We start from the raw sequence: 13,253 nt of genomic DNA, 5'->3' as shown, positions 1-13,253 counted from the left end.
CACCAAAAATGTTCACACAGGTATTGTTTTGCAAGTCTAAAAATAGTTTTCTTGATAGTTGTCAAACTATATATCATTCATATTGCATACCTGTCAGCTTAATAAATACAATTTTCTTATGATAATTTGACAGTTTAAAGCTTCCAGTAAAATTAGAAAATGCAAGAATCAAATAGTAGTATGCTCTGATGTCATTTATTACTTTAAGTTTAAGCATATGGTTATTTAATTTCAAAATTGCTTTGATTTTTATTTATGTGATTCACCTTGCGAGCAGTAAAGTCACTGCACACAAATATTTATTTTATATTTTTTATATTTGCTGATACTGATTATGTCACCTTCAAATTTCCAAACTTTGAACCTGCATTTTTCTTAGTGGAATTAATTCAAACGTTGGTATTTTTTTTTTTTTTTTTTTTTAAATATAGCTGAAGTCACTATTAACTGTGTTAATAACAGTAAGTGAGATGAAAGTTTTTCCATGTATATAGTGCATTTCTATAAGCACATTAATATCCAATACTGAACATCTGTTATAGCAACATCTCAGATCATTCACTTAATAAGCAACATGAAAAATGTGAGCCTAAACTGGGTGAAATACATACAGTATATACTCACTGGCCACTTTATTAAGTACTGGGATGGACCCTCTTTTGCTGTAAGTCTTCATGGCATAGATTCAGCAAAGTGCTGGTTATATTCCTTTGGGATTTGGGTCCATACTGACATGATATCATCATTCAGTTGCTGCAGATTTGTCAGCTGCACATCCATGATGTAACTCTCCTGTTCCATCACATCTCAAAGGTTCTCTTTCAGATTCAAATCTGGTGACTGTGGAGGCCGTTTTAGTACAGTAAACTCATTGTTGTGTTCAAGAAACCAGTTTGAGATGATTTGAACTTTGTGAAACGGTCCATTATCCCGATGGAAGTAGCCATCAGAAGATGGGTATACTGCAGTCATAAAGGGATGGACATGGTCAGCAGCTGTGGCATTTAAACAATGCTCATTTGCTACTAAGGGGCCCAATGTGTGCCAAGAAAATATCCCTACACCATTACACTACTAGCAGCAGCTTGAACTGTTGACAAGACAGGATCGATCCATGCTTTCATGTTGTTGACATCAAATTCTGACCCTACTATCCAAATGTTGCAGCAGAATTCGTGACACATCATACAAGGCAACTTTTTTCCAATTTGCTCCTATCCAATTTTGTTCAGCCCTTGTGAATTGTAGCCTCAGTTGCCTGTTCTTAGCTGGCAAGAGTGGCACCCGGTGTGGTCTCCTGCTGCTGTAGCCCATCTGCTTCAAGGTTCAACATGTTGTGTATCCAGAGATGCTCTTCTGCATACCTCGGTTGTAACAAGTAGTTATTTGAGGTACTGTTGCCTTTCTATCAGCTCGAACCAGTCTGGCCATTATCCTGTGATCTCTGGCATCAAGAAGTCATTTTTGCTCAGAGAACTGCCACTCCCTGGATATTTTCCCCTTTTTCAGATCATTCTCTGTAAACCTTAGAGATGGTTGTGCGTGAAAATCCCAGTAGATCAGCACTTTCTCGAGACCAAATGCAATGAGTTGCTCCATGTGATTGGCTGGTTAGATATTTGAGTTAACAAGCAATTGAACAGGTATACCTAATAAAGTGGCTGGTGAGTGTATTTTGGCAATTGAGAGTGCTTAATGACACACTTCTTATATCCTTTTGTAAAATCAAATCAGCAGTTACACACACTCAGTCCAAATGCACATAGGGAGAACATGCAAAGTACATACAGATACTAACCAGGCATCAATCAAACCTGGCATAGCAGGCTGCTTAATGCTTGTGCTGTTTGATACATTTTCAAAACTAAAGACTAACATTATTGAAAATTAAAATGATGACAAAAACTATTAATAAAAAATATTTTGTAAACTGAAATAAAACTAAGTTAGCTGAAAAGACTTAACTAAAATAAAATTAAAGTATTTTTTGTAAATTATTATTTTTTGCCACAGTTGCACTTATGCATGGGATATATTTGTTCTTTGGGGCGGCACAGTGGTAGCGCTGCTGCCTCACAGTTAGGAGACCTGGGTTTGCTTCCCGGGTCCTTCCTGTGTGGAGTTTGCATGTTCTCCCCGTGTCTGTGTGGGTTTCCTCTGGGTGCTCCGGTTTCCTCCCACAGTCCAAAGACATGCAGGTTAGGTGCATTGGCAATCCTAAATTGTCCCTAGTGTGTGCTTAGTGTATGGGTGAGTGTGTGTACCCTGGCGCCCTGCCTGGGGTTTGTTTCCTGCCTTGCAATCTGTGTTGGCTGGGATTGCCTCCAGCTGACCCCCATGACCCTGTAGTTAGGATATAGTGGGTTGGATAATGGATGGATGGATTTGTTCTTTGTTTTTCAAAGAAATATTCTTGTCACAAAACTGGCAGATCAAAGCCCCACCGCCCATATTACATATTCATTTAAAAACACACCCATTTTTGTACATTTTTGCCTATTTTTCAAATTTTCTATTGTGTTTGACCCCTCAAAATGAAGACACTTGCTTTCCAGAGCCAGATACTTATGTAAGCAACGCATCAGTATTGTGGTGTGGAAGAGTGAAAACAGTTTTATGAAAACGATGCAATACTCATGCTTTGATTGGTTCATGCTTATTTTGTGGACCTTCCCTGATTAGGTTCTGCTCATTACAATGTCTGATTGACTAATTGGTTACCCTTTATAGAAGATAAAACAGTTTCCAATATAACAAACATAGAGTTACCTTCAATGGTGCTTATTGTCCTGCTTACCTTTATGCATCTAAATTGAGTTTTGTAAAGTTTGAATGCTGCATATATGCATAATGGCAAATTATTTACCTGTCACCACTGTTTTGCAATAAATCGCTAAGCCGGCAGTGTTACTGTTGTAGTGAAATTTTCAGAGCCCCATGAAAATCAGATTGTAAATAACTCCATTGAGTTCCTCTTAAATATTTATTACTTAAGCTTAATCTGTTCAAAAGTGAGGAATGCATGTTGCAGCAAATTTAATAATATGCACTTAACGAAGGAAGTCTATGACTTTAAAGTTCATAATGGTCTGTTTGCCTTCCTTTGTTAATTGCCTTTTTCTCAACCTTATGATTGCAATAGTACAGTACAATATTGTCCAAATTATGCTCCAGAATAGCTTTTATAAAGATAAAAGGTTTGTAAGTAGTCAACAAGAAGTTGGAAAATCTGTGGGAATTGTTTGCATCAACCTTTAAGGCTTAATTAACTACCATTGGTGCAGAAAAGCTGTAAATTGTTTGCTAAAAAATACCTTGTAGCACTGCCACATAAGGAGTGTATTGAAATGTTTAGCTGTGTATGTTGTATTGTATCTTGTCTGTCTTTTGTGTGCTTTTCGTCACTGCCGGCGGCTTCCACTCAGATTCAGGTGGATGAGCCTTTCGCTGTTCAGGATTGGGAGTTGCGAGGGAGTGATTGACAGCACTGCCTTCATGGGCGGGATCTGGAAGGCCCGACAAAAAACACCGTTCCGGTTGGACAGCCAATGAAGGGTCGGAGCGCCGAAATTAAAATCAGTGAGAAGGAAGTGGTTGAGGGGAAAAAAAAAGGAATAGTCGCTTTACATTACAAGCGATACAGGACGGACCCTATTGAAAAAAAGTTGAAATGTCTCGCCCCGAACACAGGGACAAGGTTAGTGAGGTAGCCACTTGCACACTTTTTTTTTTTTTCTTCCTTAAGACTGTCCCTAGGCTTTGGAATTGCTGATTTCGGAGGTTGAGATCTGTGCCTTTTTTTAATTTTTTTTTTTTTTTACTTTCGGGATAGCGGAGTCATCCATCTTCCCTGAATCCATCTCAATCTGATTGCCCTTGTTGCATGATTCTCCTTCCTTCTTGGGCAATAACCCTTTAGACTGGATTCGTGTAAATACAGTTGTGCTTGAAAGTTTGTGAACCCATATTTCTGCATAAATATGACCTAAAACATCATCAGATTTTCACTTAAGTCCTAAAAGTAGATAAACAAATGAGACAAAAATATTATACTTGGTCATTTATTTACTGAGGAAAATGATCAAATATTACATATTTGTGAGTGGCAAAAGTACAGTATGTGAACCTCTAGGATTAGCAGTTAGTTTGAAGGTGAAATTCGAGTCAGGTGTTTTCAATCAATGGGATGACAATCAGGTGTGAGTGGGCACCCTGTGATATTTAAAGAACTGGGATCTATCAAAGTCTGCTCTTCACAACACATGTTTGTGAAAGTGTATCATGGCACAAACAAAGGAGATTTCTGAGGACCTCAGAAAAAGAGTTGTTGACGCTCATCAGGCTGGAAAAGGTTACAAAACCATCTCTAAAGAGTTTGGACTCCACCAATCCACAGTCAGACAGATTGTGTACAAATGGAGGAAATTCAAGACCATTGTTACACTCCCCAGGAGTGGTCGACCAACAAAGATCACACCAAGAGCAAGGCGTGTAATAGTCGGCAAGGTCACAAAGGACCCCAGGGTAACTTCTAAGCAACTGAAGGCCTCTCTCACATTGGCGAATGTTCATGTTCATGAGTCCACCATCAGGAGAACACTGAACAACAATGGTGTGCATGGCAGGGTTGCAAGGAGAAAGCCACTGCTCTTCAATAAAAACATTGCTGCTCGTCTGCAGTTTGCTAAAGATCACGTGGACAAACCAGAAGGGTATTGGAAGAATGTTTTGTGGACGGATGAGACCAAAATAGAACTTTTTGGTTTAAATGAAAAGCGTTATGTTTGGAGAAAGGAAAACACTGCATTCCAGCATAAGAACCTTATCCCATCTGTGAAACATAGTGGTGGTAGTATCATGGTTTGGGCCTGTTTTGCTGCATCTGGGCCAGGACGGCTTGCCTTCATTGATGGAATAATGAATTCTGAATTATATCAGAGAATTCTAAAGGAAAATGTCAGGACATCTGTCCATGAACTGAATCTCAAGAGAAGGTGGGTCATGCAGCAAGACAACGACCCTAAGCACACAAGTCGTTCTACCAAAGAATAGTTAAAGAAGAATAAAGTTAATGTTCTGGAATGGCCAAGTCAAAGTCCTGACCTTAATCCAATCAAAGTGTTGTGGAAGGACCTGAAGCGAGCAGTTAATGTGAGGAAACCCACCAACATCCCAGAGTTGAAGCTGTTCTGTACGGAGGAATGGGCTAAAATTCCTCCAAGCCAGTGTGCAGGACTGATCAACAGTTACTGGAAACGTTTAGTTGCAGTCATTGCTGCAAAGGGAGTCACACCAGATACTGAAAGCAAAGGTTTACATACTTTTGCCACTCACAAATATGTAATATCTGATCATTTTTCCTTAATAAATAAATGACCAAGTATAATATTTTTGTCTCATTTGTTTAACTGGTTTCTCTTTATGTACTTTTAGGACTTGAGTGAAAATCTGATGATGTTTTAGGTCATATTTATGCAGAAATATAGAAAATCCTAAAGGGTTCACAAACTTTCAAGCACAACTGTATACATCTATCTGTCTGTCTCGAGTGTTTTGTTTATATTTATGTACTGTATATACATGTGTCTCTCCTGAACAGGGGGGTGTCTTTTGTTTCTTCAGGTCACATTGAAAGTTTTGTGTATATTTATGTATATATGTGGGGTTTGTTGGGACTGGCCATCCTTTCTAACGAAAAGTGGGAATTTGGTGAGTTTTAGGCAAGTGTCTATGTTATTTGATGGGCATTTGCTTGAGGGACAGTTAAAGAGGACTTTATTTTGTTTTTGTTGTTGTGAGTAAAAGTGTTGAATTGTTAATTTTACAAACTTGGATATATTTAAACTATTCTCCTGTGTTGTTTCACAAATGTTTCCTTTTGTTTTCATCTTTGCTTAATACTAAGCTTTGATGGGAGAAGCGGCAGAACAGCCAGGTCCAATGTTTTAATAAGAGCTCAAAAAATTATTGTTAATATAGCATTGCCTTCTTTAAGCCTTGGGTAATCCTTACAACCTTTTTGTGTATCTTTGATAATTTCATTGTTTTTCTGTTTTTGATAACCTAAACTATTTTTAACCTTACACAATTTTACCACTTACCTTTTGTACCATTCCAGGTTCTTCACTAGACTTGAACTGCTTAACTTCCAATAAATATTGGAAAAGTTAGATAGATAGATAGATAGATAGATAGTTAGTAGTGTTCTAAACCTTTTTACCAGTAGTGTGCATATACACATAATACAGATTAATAATAACAATGGAAAAATCCCTAAGCATAGCTTACATTACAGTTAACTAACAGTTTTTAAGTCTGTGACTGTTATAAGACAGACTTCATTGCTATGTTCAGGTGGCAAGGAAGGCGAGAAAAGCAAATACTCTACAGAGAAGAAAAAGAACATGCATTACATGTCTCTGTTTACACATACTGTAGGTGTAAATCTAACATTAAGCAGAAAGGCTGCAATAACGTTTCACTTTTTTATAATAAAGTAATAAAATCTTTTTTTTATATTTTATACATAATTTTATGCACTAAACTCAACTCTGAAAGTAACAAGTACTGGTACTGAACACAGCTTTTTATAACTAAAACAAGATAGCAATATAATGCTACATGATGTAACATAATACTAAGATATGGTGAGAAGGTCAGTCATCCGGGAGGGGCTCAGAGTAGAGCCACTGCTCCTCTACATCGAGAGGAGTCAGATGAGGTGGCTCAGGCATCTGATCAGGATGCCTCCTGGACGCCTCCCTGGTGTGGTGTTCCGGGCACGTCCAACCGGGAGGAGGCCCCGGGGAAAACCCAGGATCGCTGGGGGGACTATGTCTCTCAGCTGGCCTGGGAGCGCCTTGGGATTCTCCCGGGAAGAGCTAGAAGAAGTGGCCGGGGAGAGGGAAGTCTGGGCATCTCTGCTCAAGCTGCTGCCCCCGCGACCCGACCTCGGATAAGCGGAAGAGGATGGATGGATGGATGATGTAACATTTACATACATAAACACAATAAAAAAACTGACTGAATCATTAATTCAAAATAAATAGATAAAATCATGTTAATATAACGCTCTGTTAATGTAATATTTGGTGTATAGCCAGTTGATAGTTGGGAATGGGATAGGGGGTTGGAAAAAGATGTTAACTTTTCTGGAGCAAATAATCTTCTATGGGTTGACATTAAAGTAACTAACTGTTCAGATAACCAAGAACAAATGCCAGTTCTTCCCATCTTGAGCATTGTATAGCATTATAAGTACAATAGTGGAAGGTGTTGGTTTTCTTTAATTCTGATTGTAGCAATATTTTAAAAGTAAATTGATATTTATATTTATATAATGTTTGAATAAATGGATTTTTCTTACTGAGTATTAGATGATTCATGATTGCATCTTCCTGACCTTAAACCTTGTCACATGGTAGATAACTAACCAAGGTATTTCTGATAACATTAAACAGATGTTCCACCTCCGAACTCTCCCCCAAAAAAACACATATTCAAAAAATCATTTAAAATTATTAAAAAGTCTGAATTAGGATAAACCATCCAAATTATGGTTGTTCATAAGAAATGTAATGGTCATGAGGTACAAATACATAATAAACAAGAATTGTTGCATCAGATATTTGAATTATATTAAAATGTTTGCTTTTTCACCATCTGATTGATGTCCATAAAAAGATAGATCCTTAGTTAACACTAGAATTACCAGAGCATATGAAAAAACTCGTAGATCTGGCCCACCTTAAAACCCATCGCACCTCTCTGTCAGCGTCTTTTGTCCTGTAAATGTGCCAACAAAGACAAGCAGCAAGCAGCCTGCTATTCCATCCCCCCACCAAGACAAGCAACAAGCAGCCTGCTATTCCATCCCCCCACCACCACAGAACGTGCACAAAGTTCTCTCAGGTCATGCCTTGATTATCTGGGAGTGAAGTGCTGGAGTTTTAGAGTGGAAATAATAGATCGTTATTTGGAATACATGCATTTCATGTGTGTTCTGTTTCTACAATAATCTGAATAAACACATTGTTAAAACAAAAACGTTTTTCATATTTTAGCAATAAATGACAAAATGTAGGCATAAACTATAAAATGTGTGAAGCCTGAAGTCCAAAGATCAAATAAACACTTTCACAAAAGGTTCATGGATGATGCAACAGCTTCCGTGGCATAGTGGTAAGATTTGCTGACTTGTACTCGAGAGTCCCCAGTTTGATCCTGACTGCCTGTTATATTTACCGTTTTGAGTAGTGAGTTGCTCTTATTGTTAATATTATACAGTACACACATACATTTGGTTTGCGTCTGTAACAGCCGGTGTACATTTATAGTACTTGTAAAAGTTAGCATTTTTTTTCCCCCACTTTTATTCTCTCAGTCACAATCACAATACATACTACCACCCCTACCCCCCCCCCCCCCCCAGGGGTCTGACACGGGTACTTTTTATTTGAAACTGGGAATAATTGTAGATGTGAACTGGAAATTCTCTGATCTGGATGGATAAAAGCTGACACACAAATGCTGGTGAATCTGCCTTCTTCGTATCTCACTGTCACTTGATTTTTTTTTTTTATTTAGTTTTATTGGGTGTTCCTGCTCACGTTGAATTAGTATGCACCTTATGGTCCATGATGTCAAAGCCGCACTGACAAAAAAAAAAAAAGACAGTAGGTATATATGATATTTGGAATTATTAATTTTATGACCTATATAGTACATTTCGGAAGACATTGTGGCACGGATGCAACATTATTTGTATTATTCATATTCATTCACATAACATCTTGAGGTTGTAATCAGTGACCGCGTGTACCCCCTTCCCCCCAATTCTTGCCAGTCCCCACATGTACTCCAGGACATGCAGAGGAAAGAATAGTACAGAGAGGCCAGTTCAGCGTTATATGCGAACATCAAATTCAAATGTTAACAGTTCACACACACGCAAGAACCGTCCTTCCTACATTTACGACATGTGTACCTGTTGCAGTGTACACACTTCTCTCTATACTGTGGTTTCTATTACACACCTGAAAAAAAGAGACAATATATGTGACATTTTGAAGAAATCATTTTATGACCTGAATAGTACCAATCAGAAAACATCATCACACTAATGCAATATTATTTGAAAATGAACAGCATCCGATCGGGTGTGAATTTATACTGGTGCTGTTAGAGTTAGATCAGAAGGTGGGGGGGGGGTCAAGGGAGAGTGTGAATGTGACTGAGTGAATAAGACTGAAAAAAAGCTAAGTTTTAGAAATGGCATACATTTACAGCTGATCTGGCGCTGTTCATTTTCAAATAATATTGCATTAGTGCGACAATGTTTTCTGATTGGTACTACAGTAATCCCTCCTCCATCGTGGGGGTTGCGTTCCAGAGCCACCCGCGAAATAAGAATATCTGCGAAGTAGAAACCATATGTTTATATGGTTATTTTTATATTGTCATGCTTGGGTCACAGATTTGCGCAGAAACACAGGAGGTTGTAGAGAGACAGGAACGTTATCCAAACACTGCAAACAAACATTTGTCTCTTTTTCAAAAGTTTAAACTGTGCTCCATGACAAGACAGAGATGACAGTTCCGTCTCACAATTAAAAGAATGCAAACATATCTTCCTCTTCAAAGGCGTGTGCGTCAGGAGCAGAGAATGTCATAAAGACAGAGAATGCAAACAAATCAATAGGGCTGTTTGGCTTTTAAGTATGCGAAGCACCGCGGCACAAAGCTTTTGAAGGCGGCAGCTCACACCCCCTCCATCAGGGGCAGGGAGAGAGAGAGAGAGACAGACAAAAACAAACATGCAAAAATCAATACGCGCCCTTCGAGCTTTTAAGTATGCGAAGCACCGTGCAGCATGTCGCTTCACTAAGCAGCTGCACAGAAGGTAGCAACGTGAAGATAATCTTTCAGCATTTTTAGACGAGCGTCCGTATCGTCTAGGTGTGCGAACAGCCCCCCTGCTCACACCCCCTACGTCAGGATCAGAGAAAGCGCAAGAGAGAGAAAGAGAAAAGTAAGTTGGGTAGCTTCTCAGCCATCTGCCAATAGCGTCCCTTGTATGAAATCAACTGGGCAAACCAACTGAGGAAGCATGTACCAGAAATTAAAAGACCCATTGTCCTCAGAAATCCGCGAACCAGCAAAAAATCCGCGATATATATTTAAATATGCTTACATATAAAATCCGCGATAGAGTGAAGCCGCGAAAGGCGAAGCGCGATATAGCGAGGGATCACTGTATTCTGTTCCAAGACTGCTGCTTCCCCAGCCCCTTCAATGTAATAGTAACCACAGCACAGAGAGAAGTGTGTACATTGCAACAGGTACACATGTCGTAAATGTAGAAAGGACAGTCCTTGGGTGTGTGGGAACTGTTAACATTTGAATCTGATGATTGCATATACTGATTACAAGTGCAAGAAGGCGTGCAAATGAATATGAATAAAATGAATAATGTTGCATCCGTGCCACAATGTTTTCCGAAATGTACTATACGGGTCATAAAATGAGTTATTCCAAATATCATATATACCTATGTCTCTGTTTTTTTGTCAGTGCGGCTTTCACATCATGGACCATAAGGTGCATACTAATTCAGCATAAGCAGGAACACTCAATAAAACTGAATAAAAAAAAAAAAATTCAAGTGACAGTGAGATACGAAGAAGGCAGATTCACCAGCGTTTTGTGTGTCAGCTTTTATCCATCTAGATTAGAGAATTTCCAATTCCATTGTCTCAAAACACCACTCACATCTGAGCCACAATGGGTGTAACGTTTTAGTCCGGTGTCCTCACGTCTTTGTTTTCATGGTGTGCCTGCATGTAGTTAACCTGTTTCTCTTTTTTTTTTTTTTTTTACTTGCAGGTTTATACAAGTCTGGTGAAGCTATTTTCGACTTTGGTTCAGTGCTGAAATGGGGGATGATTGTACCAAATTATGCTCATACGTTACTCCAATATCAAGGACAATCAGAATCTTCTTGTTTACCTTCTTCCCCCTGGCAGAGGGGAGGAATGTCAGAACCTTGGATATCCATGGGGCTTACACATGTAGTTTTTCTGAGAGGCGCTTAAAACTTTATACTGTGTCTCATGTTTACATTTCATTTATATCCTTTATCTCAAGCACAGGGTTCAGCAGTTTCCTGCCAAAAAGCACTGTGCCCCTTTTGTACAGTAAAGGTATTTAGCCTTAATTTAACATGCCGTATTCATCCTAACCTATGAATGTGGGATTCACTGTATATGCCATTGTGTGTGTTTAAAAAATGTGGGGATATGACTTGGGTATTTGGGTGACAGCTTTCATTTTGCAAAATAATCCTGACACAAAATGTCTTTTGTTTGTACTCTGTTGGTATATTTAAGCTTATTGCCACATTTATAAACTTTAATTTTTGGCTTTTGCAAATATTTCAAAAAAAGCATTAGCATTAAAATGACAGTGTCAGAATGGAGGCTTAAATAATCTGCCAGCAAACTGTGAAAGCAGACCAGGAAAACTTTATATGAAAGATTGACCTAAATTTATCATGCACAGAATGCATAAAAGTGATTGCATAATGAATGTTTCATAAGAAACAATAATTTGCTTCTCCTGTAGCATTATAAAAATTTATATTGTGCAAAAAGAAGAGTGACCTAAATCCTGGTGAGTGTGCTGCTGGTGTCCATTTTACAGTCATAATATTACAGTATGTTGCATTAATATTGTAAGTAAAAGCACCAGATCCTGTTATCCTGTATTGCACTTACATCTGCTTCAGCCCTTTGTCATTGCTATGGGCTGAATAAGCAGAAGCCTTATTAGACAGTAATGCATTATGGTCTGTATAACAAGTATCGAGTGACTTCAGCAGTGAAAGCAGTGAATATAGCCTTGAGAGAGAGAGAGACATTTTTTTGTCCCCATTGTGGCAAGACTTAAATGTAGACCTAAAGTACTTTGTTTTTTTGCATGACAGTTATTTGCATTAAATTATACTGTATATCCCCTGCATTGTAAGGCTGACTGCTTGAATTCAGTTTGCACGCACTGAAAACATCTGCTTGGTGCACAGATATTTTAGGTTAATATGGACTGCACAATTATTACTTCATGAGAGGGAAAAATTATTTTTAAAAAAGAATAAAATATTTTAAGTAGAAAACATAATAGACAATATAATGAAGCAATCCAATATACTGTAATCGGAATTATGATTTTTTTTTTTTTTTGGTCTCTCTTCATTACCCAAGTAAACTAAACATTTTAAATCCTTATGGCTAAGTGGGCGGAGACTATTGTGTTCATCTTGTTTATGACAAATAAGATTGTCACAAATGCTCATGTAGAGTGATTACTAAATGCACATTCAATAAGTTATTTTCTGGCACAATTCTATTATTTGCACCATATGTAAGATTGTATATAATAAAGTAATGGCTGGCCTTAAACTGTAATGTTGTAAAATTAATGTTCATCAAGTATGTGAGCACTAACTTAAATATATTTATGTTAATTTTTTATACATGCATTCCGATAAGTGCTTGGATATGATTGTAGCAAGATAATCCTTTTCATTTATCCTTACTGTATTAGAATTTATACATTAGGGTCTGTCAAATCCTTTTTCCTGTCAGTGTGGTGTAGGGAAATGGAACATCCTCTGATTATAGTTATTTCATATTTCTTTTGGTTAATGGAAATGTTTGTTGTTTACCCTTCTAAGTACAAGATTGTATGAACATTTTATTGCACTTTATTCAGGGTTAAATTCAAGACAAATTTGTGTGCCTTTTAAGGTGTATTTCTACTTATTGATTGAATGATACTTGATCTTTTTATTATTAATATTTCTTTGTTACCATTTTTATGTACCTTTTTGCCGCCAGATGTTTATTTTATTATTTGGTTTTGTGTTACTTTCCCCTTAGTAGTCTTAGCTTGAATATCTGAGACACTTGGTGATTTAAAAACAAAAAAAAATGCAATGAGAGAATGAGGATGAGAGAACAATTTGGTTAAATGGATAATAAACTTTATATGTTAAATTGTTGCATTGTATAAACAAAATTATTTTATGCAGAAAACAAATGTGGAAACATCAAGGTTATAACCACTATACAGATCTTATTATTTCAATTTTTTTTATATTTTAAGTACATATAATTATGTGAAAATTGCCTACTCCAGAAAAGCACTTTTTCATTAGCAATTGATGTATAGTATGTGCAAATAATTCTTTATTCTCA

General features: G+C 37.5%; 1 protein-coding gene across 2 annotated transcripts in view; it reads left to right on the top strand.

The window, feature by feature from the left end:
• The window catches only part of ankrd50l (ankyrin repeat domain 50-like), a 79,535-nt gene extending 66,483 nt beyond the window's left edge, over positions 1–13,052 (top strand). For both annotated transcript variants that reach the window (XM_051926164.1, XM_051926165.1), the window contains exon 5: positions 10,885–13,052. The gene's annotated coding sequence lies outside the window, so the exon portion shown is untranslated. The remainder of the gene's footprint in view (positions 1–10,884) is intronic.
• The last annotated feature ends 201 nt before the right edge of the window (positions 13,053–13,253 follow it).

Source organism: Erpetoichthys calabaricus, chromosome 4, assembly GCF_900747795.2.
Source record: "Erpetoichthys calabaricus chromosome 4, fErpCal1.3, whole genome shotgun sequence".
Lineage (NCBI taxonomy): Eukaryota > Metazoa > Chordata > Cladistia > Polypteriformes > Polypteridae > Erpetoichthys > Erpetoichthys calabaricus.
The sequence above is the reverse complement of the archived record's forward strand: the minus strand, read 5'-3'. Positions and strand labels throughout refer to the sequence as shown.